This window comes from Lontra canadensis, unplaced genomic scaffold, assembly GCF_010015895.1.
Source record: "Lontra canadensis isolate GAN:19392208 unplaced genomic scaffold, GSC_riverotter_1.0 scaffold9, whole genome shotgun sequence".
Classification (NCBI taxonomy): Eukaryota; Metazoa; Chordata; class Mammalia; order Carnivora; family Mustelidae; genus Lontra; species Lontra canadensis.
In genome coordinates this window covers 5,670,487-5,683,283 of record NW_022631003.1, presented here as the reverse complement: position 1 = coordinate 5,683,283, position 12,797 = coordinate 5,670,487, and the positions used below count along the sequence as shown (strand labels likewise).

At 39.8% G+C, this 12,797-nt stretch overlaps 1 pseudogene; it reads left to right on the top strand.

The window, feature by feature from the left end:
- The first annotated feature begins 7,204 nt into the window (after positions 1–7,204).
- Positions 7,205–7,305, top strand: LOC116866480 (annotated as a pseudogene).
- The last annotated feature ends 5,492 nt before the right edge of the window (positions 7,306–12,797 follow it).

Here is a 12,797-nt window from a genome sequence, read left to right as displayed (position 1 = left end):
GACACGTAACTTCTATCTGATGGAATATTGTCTTGATAAATATCTGCTATCTGCTAGAACATTGTAATAATTTAGTTAACTACATGAACAGTGGCCTGTAGGGTTGTGTAGTATACAGCATCCCCAACTCTAGGTAAGAATCTTTCAAAAGGGGTGCCTGTGTGGCTCAGTGGGTTGAGCCGCTGCCTTCGGCTCAGGTCATGATCTTAGGGTCCTGGGATCGAGTACCGCATCGGGCTCTCTGCTCAGCGAGGAGCCTGTTTCCCTCTCTCTGCCTGCCTCTCTGCCTACTTTTGATCTCTCTCTCTGTCAAATAAATAAGTAAAAAATCTTTAAAAAAAAAAAAAAGAATCTTTCAAAAGCACAAAGGTAGTCAACAGAAAATGGAGCAGTGTAGCTGGGTCACTTTCTGTGAAGGCATAGGAATTAACAGGCACGGATTTTGCCATGTTGATGTGTCAGAGTGCAAAACAAGATGGAAACCCAGAACTTGGGTCTCAATATTATGAGATAGGTAGAAAATGAAATACCAAATTGGAGGAGTGGGAAGTTGGGTTTGCCAAAAGTCAGAACTTAGGTGGAAAGTGGAATGCATGTACGAGGATTTTTGGGTAAGAAATGCAGGCATTTGAAATAGTTTTTTATAGAATTACAATGCCAGTTTGCACAGGGATGTGTAGTTAACTTAAAGGAGCAAGAATAGGGCAGATTCCAGGTTATATTCTCAGTAGTAATGAAAATAGCTGACATTTATGCAGTGCTTCAGAATTTATAAGACATTATTAATACATGGTATCCTATTTTGATATTTTTGAGTACCTTTTAGGACAAGAGAACTACTATTTATCACAATTTTATAAATAAGTATTGATAAGTTTACATGACTTGTTCAAGTTCATATATACGATAAAGCTAAATATTTTTAAGATTTTATTATTTATTTGAGAGAGAAAGAAAAAGAGAGAATGAGCAGGGGGCGGGGCGGAGGGGAAAGAGAATCTCTCAACCAGGCTTTGTGCTGAGCACTGAGTCCCATGTGGGGTTCGATCTTATCACCCTGAAATCATGACCTGAGCTGAAACCAAGAGTTGGATGTTTAACTGACTGAGCCACCTAGGAATCCCAGTAAAGCTAAATTTTTAAATCAAATACTTCTGAGTCCATGATATTTTTAAATATACCATGATTTATCATTTTTTTTTTATCAACTTCCACCAAAGTATCCTGGTTAACTGTTCCCTAGACTTCCACTGCAAGTCAACAAATTTATTTCCTTTTATTTCTGTGCACAAAATACACACTCCATTCCTAGCCACATTACCAGATGGTAGAAAATGATGTTGACCACTCCCAGGCCTGGGCTATAATGCAATACTTGTCCCCCTCTCTCTTACTGTCTTAATGTCAATACCCATGGCAGCCTGAGAAACCACAGGTTGAAAATGGGAGAGTCTCCATCTACTTGAGTATTTGAATAATATTTGAAAAGAGCCCTTCCTCCTCCAAGAGATCATTTCTATGGAATTTACTGAGCAAGAAGTAAACTTCTATTAAGTTAAGCCACTGAGCATTTGGGTTTCATCTAATTCTTACAGCAGCCAATGTTACCTTAGTAATGTACTCTCTTTACATTATTTACATGTAGCCTCTACTACGTAAGCATTTCTCTCTTAGTTGCTTATCTGTGACTGAAGTTATTTGGGGTAGGTGCCCACCTTTTTGTTTAAGACTGCTTTTATACCATTACTTCCATTTCCTCTTTAATCCCTCTGGTCATTGAAGCACATGGAATTAGGCTATATACTTTGCATCCCCCCCGCTTTTTTTTTTTACAATGATCTCCTTCCTCCCCATCATGCCCCCCGTGCATTATAGATTTTAACCATTAGTTTGCTAAATTTCTAATCATCACTATTTCTGTTTATTTTTTTGACCACCTCTTCTTACCTCGCCTGTTCACTTACTCTAGTGTAAGTAAGTGAGAGTGCTCCACTCCTGTAATTCTTGGATGCCATTGGGAATCCCAGTCTACTCACTTTACTGTTATCTCACTATACAACATCCATCTTTACCTGGTTAAAATTTCTAAGTCTATTGTTAAATAATATCCATGTATACATAGCTTCTTTGACCCACTCCTCATACTGTTTTTTTTCTGGGAGAATTCCCGCCTTGAGTAAATTTGGCTTTGCTACTATTCCATCACTGAGTCAATACAACTGAGTGTAGCTGGAAGAAAGTGTAACAGTGCTTACTAGGCTAACTTTAAATTTATGATAACAAACCTCAACTGGATTTGGTGTCTGGCCCCCCTTTACTTTCCACATATGCTTTTTCCAGTGATTCCATCCAGGTCTATAGCTTTAAATATGTCATATGTGATTAACTCCCAAATGTGTATACCTAGCCTTAACTCTTCCTACATAATCCACACCTGGATACCCTATTCTCTATGTGTCAACATAACAGGCATTTCAAATAGCTCAGCAGCCATGGAGACCAGAATGTAGGCTTTGTTCAATTTCCCAGCCATTCCTGCAATACTGGCAAAGGAAAAAACAACAACTAATATTTAATCAGTGCTTACTTTGTGCTGGGTCCCTTACACATAAAAATGATCTAATCCTCACAGAAAATCTATTAGGTAATACCATAATTATCATCTCTGCTTCAGAGAAGAGGAAACTGAGGTTCAGAGCTCAAATGGCAGAGTTGGTACTTAAATCAACTAAGCAGAAGTTAGCAGACTTTTGTTGTAAAGGGCCAGACAGTAAATATTTTCAGCTTTGTGGACCATACTGTCTCTGTTACAACAAATCAGCTCTGCTCTTTTAGTGTGAAAGCTGTCACAAAGAATGCATAAGTGATAGGCTACATTTGACTTAACACGTGGTAGACTGGCAACCCCAGCTTTAAACCCTTATTGCTGTATTGCTTGGGTAAAACGAATGGTCGAACAAACAAATGGACCAATGAATGAATGAATGACACCCTCTTTGGTACCAGCCCTCCCCTGCTTTGTTTCCCCCAGTTCTCTCATGAATATTCATGAGACTGCTAGAGAGTCATGTCACTGGCAAGGGGAAGAACACCACAATCGCTCTTCAGGGCTGAGTGAGGAGCACAAAGGGAAAAATCTTAAAAGAGTAGTGTTTTTTTCCTACGGTGGGTTAGGTGAGCAATGGTTCTAGCTCCCCGAGGCTCTCTTTGGATGGCTGAGAGATCTAAATCAGGGAATATGTTCCCTCTAGGATGGAGTCCTACTCTTTCTCACCAGAAGCTTCATGATCTGTTCTAAGTGTCAAGTGTCCTTATGCTCTATTCTTACCCCCTCCAGCAACCCAGGAGACCTTCAAGGATTTGGAACATGCAGGTTCCCTCTCACTTTTAGGTCTGTGTGTATCCTGTCCTTTCTGCCTGGTAAACTAACTGCCTCACTTCAATGGCCAGGCTCACCAATTATTTGTTCTTTAGAACTCGGCTGGGATGTGATTTGTCTCCTGGAAGTTGTTCTAAACACTCCAAGACAAGTGGTTGCCCTTGCTCTGCATCTAATAATCTCATGCTTGTTTCAACAGCAATTTCTAATCACTCTGTATAGAAATTGTTCTTTTGCTAGTCTGTCTTCCTAACACTGCCAGTGTTTTGAGAGTGGGCACCATCTCTTACCCATTGTTTTAAGTCCAGCACATAATACAGTGCCTGGTCCAGAGAGCACCTCAGTAAATTTCTGTTGAGTGAGTCATGCGCATCAGATTTTTCTTAGGAGTGGCTGAGAGCAGCTTTATTGGTATGGTGTTTAGTAAAGCTTGTTCCTGCTCTCTTGATATCAAGTGGTTGGAGCGATGCTCTCTGGGCCTTAGCTCAGCAGAGTGGGTAAATGACTGTGACTACTTCTAGCTGGAAAGCCACATGTGTAACATTCATCTCTCAAGAGTATTAACTGCTCAGAAAGGCAGGGCTTAGGCTGGGTGATGGACACTGGGGAGGGTATGTGCTATGGTGAGTGCTGTGAATCATGGAAGACTGAAGAATCACAGACCTGTACCCCTGAAGCAAATAATACATTATATGTTAATTTTAAAAATTTTAAAGCAAAAAAGAAGAGAGAAGAAGAGCAGGGTTTAGAAAATAAGGTTGTGTGGCTGGCTGTAATCCTAGAAGTATTTAGTCAATGGCTATGCATGTAGTGGAAAAAGCTTGACCTTGGAGTCAGGCTAATTTAGGTTCACATATCATCTTTTCCACTTTTAAACTTCCTTGAAGTTCAGTTTCCTGATCTACAAAATAAGGATAAAAATATATGTCCTGCAAGGTTTCAGCAATGTGGGAAAGGGATTAAAGAGAATATGCCCAGTACAATATCATCTGGTAGGTTCTAATCACACATGGTAGCTGTAGCTGTGAAATGCTGTCATAATTCTTTGAAAACCACCTTAGAGAACTGCGAGGTCTAGGGTTGCTTACAAAACCCAAACAGGCTGTCTTGAGTTCAATGACAGCACCTACTTACATCATAATGGCAACTTCAGATGGGAATTGTCTGCACTATTGGGTCTCCCATCCCTAGTAGGATTGAAGTAAATGTAAGAGGCTCTGAAGTTCCTATAAATACACTTAACTCTTGGCCCCTTGAAACAAAGCATGTCAACCTATGCACGTGTGAGTGCACATGTGAACACACACACACACATTTCTATTTTTGTTATTAGTTTGCCATTTGCTAAGCGTATGAGACATGAGAAACATTCCTAAGTTAGATAATATTTTCTTCAACAAAATAACACTAGGATAAGGGCTCGGACTGAAATTTAGCCAGAAGGTAATTGGTCGACAAAAGAGTTAACCACTGCAGAAGAGAGTGTTTGAGCAAGGATATAACTTTGCTGGTGGTTAGCTGTAAAGCTGGCGAGAAAAGCAACTGGCTTCCAGTTTCCCTAATGTCTGGGTGCTGCAAAGAGGTTTTTCCTCTGCCAGCGCATTTAGTTTACAAGATGATCCTCACATAAAACACAGTGGTTACATACATGAGAACATATGCAAAATTAAACCACTGACCCAGTAATCAAATAAAACTTCCCATAAATTATTGAGCATGTTCTTTGCTCTTCTTAAAGCAAACAGACCCTTTGTCCCTGAATTTTCCAAATAAAAGCTCTTGCAACAAACAGGAGATTCATGGGTCCAGAATAGGGTGCAAGTAACAGAACTGTGGCCTCCCAGTGAGCTCAAAAGCCTCCCTCTGCTTCCTGGCCATGGGTTCTTGTGCCTGGCTCTATTTAAACAGGCCGGCCATGTAAGGCCACACCTTGGGACATTAGTTGGTAAATCAGAACCCTGGATAAATTGGACATAAGGTCTCACAATGTCTTGGATATCACCCAGACAGGTAGAATCTGCTCCATATGGTGACTTATGTTAGGCAGATAAAATGCCTTATTTAGCATCAACAGGAGACTCTGTGTTTCTTCTTGGGCAGCACAAATCAAGAACACACATGATAGCGGATCCTCTATTATGTATGATACTGTGGAGGAAGAGAGAATGGGAATATAAAACCTACAGAAGGTTTTTAATAGGTGAGTATAGATGTATTTAATAGGTTATCCTGCCCACCAACCATACATAAACTCTAACACATGGCAAAATCTTGGGATTTTACCATTCTGGTCATCTTTGGAGAGTTTCTGTGGTTGTTTATCATGCTTGTTATTATCAATCATCTAATGAGCTAGCTGTGAGGCACCATGGCCGGAACTGTGGAGGATGCCAAGGAGGAAGTAGGAGACATAGTCCTAGCTGGAGATGACATGCCCACCCAGTCATGGTCATGGCTGCCTGGGGATGGCCTTCAAGTGAGAGAGGGAGTGCATGGGTCTCCGGAACTCAGATTAATTTGGGAATTCTAAATAAACCTCCAGAAATTCTCTTTATACAGGACACACAGTCTCTTTGGAGGACTGTCTAGGGAAAAGGGAGGCTTTGGCCCTGGTGAGTCAGGGTTCCAAGCCCTTGCTTATTCCTGCGGTTGGTGAATGAAAGCCAAGGTGAAAAGTTATCTACAGTGTAAGGCCATATATCAGGTTGTACAGGTGTGTCCACATGGGGCACCCAGCTGCAGAGTACATTCTGGTAGTTGCTCTCAGGCAGATCCTGTTGGTGGAGGACTGGCCTATTGCAAACTATACTGTGATTCTGTGAGTCCTTCCCAGGTTGTCCCAGGGCCGCCTTCTCCTACATTTGATATTCCTTAACATTTCCTATAACACTCACAAGGAGATGGAGTCATTCAGATGCTTTTTGTGGCAGGGAACTGATGTGCTCGGGTACAATGGGAGAATTTCTTCTAGGTTTTCTTTGCTAGACATGACTCTACACTGACAGCTTCCCCCTCTGTGCTCTCATTCTTCTATCTCAGCACTTAAAATATTGTGTTGCACTTAGGAGTTTCAACTTATGTGGGCTAGATTATAAACTTCTTGAGGACAGGAACCACATCTCCTTTCACTTCCATATATCAAGTGCCTAGTACAGCACCTGGTACAGGGCAAACCCCCGTTCAGTATTCACAATTCTGTGAATGGGAATTGAGGAAGCCTTCAAGATTACGGAAAAGGACACACCTGAACCCAATCCCACCCACCCTGATTTTTCTTGATCGGTGATTATGTCTATATTATCACATGCAATTAAATACCAGCATAAACGGAGGGAACAAAGAATGCAGTGACTCTAAAATCATTACTCTGTGGTCTCAGGACACAATGGCAATAGCACTGCCTTACTTTCATGGTCGGCTTGATTAATATTAATTAATGTCTCTCTCCTGACTGTATTTCAATTAATGGAAGGGAAAGCAACTCTCAGGTGTGTTGGATGAGGGACTGACTGGACTGTTGTTAACATTTCAATTGAAGAGTTTACATGTGGTTAAAAATCTATACTGCTATGTATGCTTTGGTAGAATAAATGTTTATCATTTTCAGTATTTATTGACTGCCTACTGTGTGCCAAATACTCTCTTGGCAGGATGTTTCCTGAATGAGCTCATAATTTACTTCAGGGATTTGGCTATGGATGTAGTTTAACATGATTGGAGAGAAAAATGGCTCCATTAATCAAACTGGTGGATTTGTAAATTAAAATATATGAATTGGGATTTATGCCCCTGTAGTACATTTATTATAATAAATATTAAAGTCTAGTGCTTGCTTCGGCAGCACATATACTAAAATTGAAACAATACATTAAAGGTGAGCATGGCCCTTGCACAAGACACAAATTAGTGAAGCATTCCTTGTTTTTAAAAAATATGTTAGAAGTCTACATCTAGACTGTGTTAAATTAACGAATATTTTAATAAAGAAAAGGTCATTACAAAATTCACTGGCAAATTATTTAGCTTGTAGGCTTTGTCCCAAGTTGTCTGATACTTGAGAACATATTAAATGTGTACGCTGTGCTTTCTTTGTAATTTGATTATTGTGTAAAATGATTATTTAGTTGTTGAAACAGGGTGGAGCTTCCTTTACTTAGAAGTGCGTGTGTGTTTGGGCACATTTCTCCCGAGTTAGTTCAGAATGATTATTTTCTTTGCTCTGCTTGTATTAATACTGCCGAATCTTTTTTCAATAAGAGAAGCTGATTACACTTCCAGCTGTAAAATAGGCAAAGAGCTTTCGGTAAAAACCAAAATTCTCTTCTATGTAATTGACCAGAAGGAGGCTCCCTTCTACCTCACTGCATAAAGTTAGGCTAAAGCTTCCAAACTTAATTGTTCCCTGGCAGTTCTAATATTCCCCAGGCTATGTCTAGCATTGGTGGTGGTAGGGGCAGCACTATGAAATTTTCCTTTCAGGAACAGAATTTAAGCTTGCATCATGAGTAAGAAGATTTCAGTAATGTGCCCTTTCCTTACACCAGCTCATTTATAGATTTTTCTCCCACCTGAAGGACAATTAACAAAGATGTTGGGATAAAATATTCCTCACTTGGTATAACTCAATATTCCTTAATTCCCAAGCTTTGTCTTCCTTATGGCTTTGTTCTGTCAAGGTTGTCCAATGCAATACATTTTTATAAAATAGCGTTTTGTTTTTTCTTTTAATTTAATTTAATTTTTTTCTGTGTTCCAAAATTCATTGTTTATGCACCACACCAGTGCTCCATGCAATATGTGCCCTCCTTACTACCCACCACCAGGCTCACACAATCCCCCACCCCTTTCCCCTCCCAAGCCCTCAGTTTGTTATTTTATTTTTTAAGTAGGCTCCTTGCCCAAAGTGGTGCTGGAATTCATGACCCTGAGATTGAGAGTTGCATTCTCTACAGACTGAGTCAGCCAGGCACCCCAAGTCCAATACAATATTTTAAAAATTAGTATTTTGAGATGAATCAACAAGGCATTTGGATTTTTTTTTAAAGTCTTGTTGTTGTCTCTACCTACCTATTCATCTTAGTCTCTATGCATCTGTAAATAAGAGATACATGTTTTAAAACATAGGATAATCATAACTCACCACAAAGAATGTGGTGAATTCACACCACAGAGGCTCTAATTACATTGCGTTTGACAATGAAAAAGCCACTAGTAGATTTGGAACAGAAACAAAAACTGCAAAATCTTTGGAGAGTAAAGAGACATGTGAGAGGTATCCACTGCTGTGGGTACACAGTTTATTATACCATGTGATGAGGTCATTTTGAATCAATTTATTTTCAGGTTGTTCTTCATTGTCAAGGAAGGCAGTTTATGGGGTTATTGTAAAAATAGCTTTGCTGCTTTTTTCAGAAGACTTGCTCTTTAATGATGGAGCAGAGCTGGTTATGAAATACTCAAGTGTGACTAATTTTGGAGGAGTAACATCTCAAATAAATTGTCTCCTGGAAATGCTGTTGGAGCTAGTGAACAGCAGAATGATGATGCGTTTATCTATGCTAATTGCTCCTTTGAGGGTTTTCTCCTAGACAAGGCACAGAGTAGACTGATGCTGTACTTCTAACCTCTCCTTGTCACAGAGGTTTCAGTTTTGGAGAACGATGATAGGCAGAATAATGACCCTCAGAAATATCTGTGCCCTAATCCCTGGAACCTGTGAATATGTTACCTTGCATGGAAAAGGTAAGGAGCTTTGTAAAGGTAATTAAGGTTATAGCTATTAAGATAGGGAGATTGTCATAAGTGGGACCAATCTAATCACATGATCCTTTGAGAACAGAGAACTTTCTACAGCTGGAGAAACATGTAGCAGCAGAAAAGGAGAATTCCAAGTATGCTGTTGGTGGTTCTGAGATGTAAGGGTAGCATGTGATCTTGGAGAGAAGCCTTTAGAGAAAGACGGCCCCTGGTTGACAACGTGTAAGGAAATGGAGGCATCAGTCTTACAACCCCAAAGAACTTAATTCAGCCAACAGCATGAATGAGCTTGGAATTAGATTCTTCTGCAGAGCTCCTGCTAAGGAGTGCAGCCCTGCCAACATTTGGATTATTCGTTGATAATACCCATGTCAGGCTTATACCCTACAGAAACTGTGAGATCATATATTTCTGTTGTTTTAAGTCACTGAGTTTGTGTTAATTTGTTACAGCAACAACAGAAGACTAAATCACAGGATGTATTTTGAAGAAACTAGTACTTGGGTTGGATTGTCACTGTGGTGGTATACTGTTACAACAAACCATGTCTCCATGATTTTTTTCCAGTGACTCTGGGCTTTAGCCATTGAGTGTTAACAAATGGGTTCAAAGCAGAAGCTTGACAAATGTATTAATTTCCTATTGCTATTTTAAATTACACCAACTTCCTGGCTTAAAACAAAGTTATTATCTTATGGTTCTATAGGGCAGAAGTCACACTGGGCTAAAATCAAAGTGTCGGCAGGACTGCATTCCTTCCGGAGGCCCCAGAGGAAAAATCTATTCCTTTACCTTGTCCAGCTTCTAGAAGTTGCCTGCATGCCTTGGCGTGGGGCCCCTTCCTTCATTTTCAAAGCATAACATCTTCAAATCTGTCTTACTCCTACCTCCCTCTTATAAGGAGTCTTGTGACTATTTATCCCTCCCAGATAATCCAGGCTAATCTTTCCATTTTATCTTAATCACATCTGTAGTCTCTTTTGCTATGAAGATAGCATAGTCACAGGCTTCAGGGATTAGTGCTTGGTTACCTTTGTGGGGGGCATTATTTTGCCTACCACAAAAAGTGTTTGCATGCCAGATTTATACTCCTAGAATGCTAATTCTTAGAATGTTTCTTCTTGGAACCCAATTCCTATGCTACGAGGAAATCCAAGCAAGCGTGTAGAGAGGCCTCCAAAGGAAAGAACCAAGGCCTCTGGCCAACATTCCCAACAGAGCTCCTAGCTAGCTGCCAACACCAACTCCTTGCCATGGGAGTGAGCCCGCTACAATAAACCTTCTAACTAACGCAGTGCCCGAGCCATCACCACAGAGCAGAACTTTCTGGTCAACCCACAGAATCATGAAGGATGATAAATTGTGGTTGTTATTTTAAACTCCTAAAGTTTGGGGGTGGTATGTTATGCAGCAATAGGTACTTGAAATGCTGCTGGTCTCTTTTATAACTACCTAACTACTTGAAATTGAGGAATTCTGACTAGAGGAAGATGGCTTCTTCAATCAAATATTCAGTATGAAACAGATGACATAGGTCAAAATACATAAAGTCCCTAGCTCAGCACCTGGCACATGGTAGGTACTGTAAAAATAAGGATTATCTTTCCCCAAGTAGTCTTTTTACTGTAGACATTGAATCCTCACTCCCTATTAAAAGAGGGGATTTCTCTCTGTTAGAGAAATTTATTTACTATAGTACGTAACAAAACATAATGTATTATCATCTGATAATTTTGCTTGGTGGTCCATAATTTAAAGTTATAAAGCCTTAAACTGAATAATATCTATATTCCAAAAAGACCTTTTCTCAGGAAATACATCTTAACTAAATTTTATAATATAAAGTGGAGTCTGCAGTTCATATTGTTTAATTGCGCTGTCACATAAGAATCTTGGAATTTTTCTTAGTTTGTTCAATTGCTGTAAATGACTTCTGAAAGTAATATAATTAAACTTGTTATGGTTTATGCATTCATAGAATTCATAGAGCAAGCTGAGTATGCAACTGTTCATTTGGAGCCGAGTCGATTACCATTTGAAAACAGTTAATGGAGGAGCTGATTAGAATACATTGCAAAGAGTCGTGATTTAATTTCACATCACCTAGAAAAATTTGATGTCATGCATGTTAATGGCAGTTTTGAGGGGCATAAGGATTGACATGTTTTCCTGAGCTAAGTGATATAGCCATGCTGACTCAATGAAAAACTCACATTTCAAAATACATGAAGTAAATAATACAGTGCAACCTTATGTGATTAAATTCACCACCTGAGTGGTGAGTGAAGTTTGTAAGTAAGGTTTAAGCTCATTTAAAGCAGTACACTGTGAGATTTGGCTGGAAATCCAGCTCACTGGGGGTGTTCAACTTTTCATAGCAAAACTACTCGAATGGATTTTGTTCACTTTGTGTTCAACTCGCTTTTTCCCCTTCCCACCTTGAAATCTCCACATCGAAGCTGGAGAGATTTTTTAAAAAACTCACAAATCTGTCAGGTCATTTCCCCACTTAAAGCTCCTTAGTGGTTCCTGGTTGCTGCCACATAAAGTCCAAATTTCTTAGCTCAGCAGACAGGGTTCTATGCGATTTGCCTCTGCTGATTCTGCAGTCTTATCTCTTGACAGTTTCCTTCAATGGCTCCAGATTCGGAGAATAACTTGTAATTCTTTTTCTTCTATAGGCTACATTCAGCCACATTGCCTGGCTATTCCTTCCATATCCGTAATATCCTGTTTAAATGTTCCTTCATCTCAGGAAGCTTTTCTTGACCCCTTTCCTAAAAATCAAATAGCCTAAAATCAACTTCATGTGCACCTCTAGTACCTCAGTTTTACTCATTTGATGGCACTGATTGAACCAAATCACAATTGTTTGTTCAGTTGTCAACTGCCCTCCAATGAGCATAAGCCCACGGTAGGGAGTACTGTGTCAGGTTCATTTTTTAATTGAAAGCTGAATACAGTGCCTGGCACATAGAGGAACTTAATACAAATTTACTACATGAAGAAAGATGTATTTGTTCAAAGTGAGCAGAATATAAAAGAGCCATTATCAGTGCCTCGCATTTAGGAGGCAGTGGTTATATTTTCATTCATTCATCATCCCTTATCATGGATCTGCACCACAAGGATTCATCATTAGTTCTATGCCATTTCCCACTGGTTTACCATTTGTTATTTACAAAGGAGTAAGCTGTTGAACTGTATGGTAACATTGTATGGAGTAATTTTCTTGGAATGAAATAGGTTGGATCCTATAAAAGCTGAAACAGTAGCTTCTCATTTTTTTTTTCGATGCTTTTTTTTTTTTTTTTTTTTTTTAAATAATGTAAGCTCCATGCCCAGTGTGGAGCTCAGTGTGGAGCTCCGTGTGGGGCTTGAACTCATGACCCTGAGATCAAGACCTGAGCTGAGATCAAGAGTCAGACGTTTAACTGAACCACCCAGGTGCCCCAAAACTTTGTGTCTTATGACCTTTAACATACTCCCTTTCAGGTCTGTATGGCTCCTTTTTTTTTTTTTTTTTAAAGATTTCATTCATTAATTTGACAGAGATCACAAGCAGGCAGAGAGGCAGGCAGAGGGTGAGAGGAAGGGAAGCAGGCTCCCCTCTGAGCAGAGAGCCCGACGGGGGGCTTGATCCCAGGACCCCGAGATCACG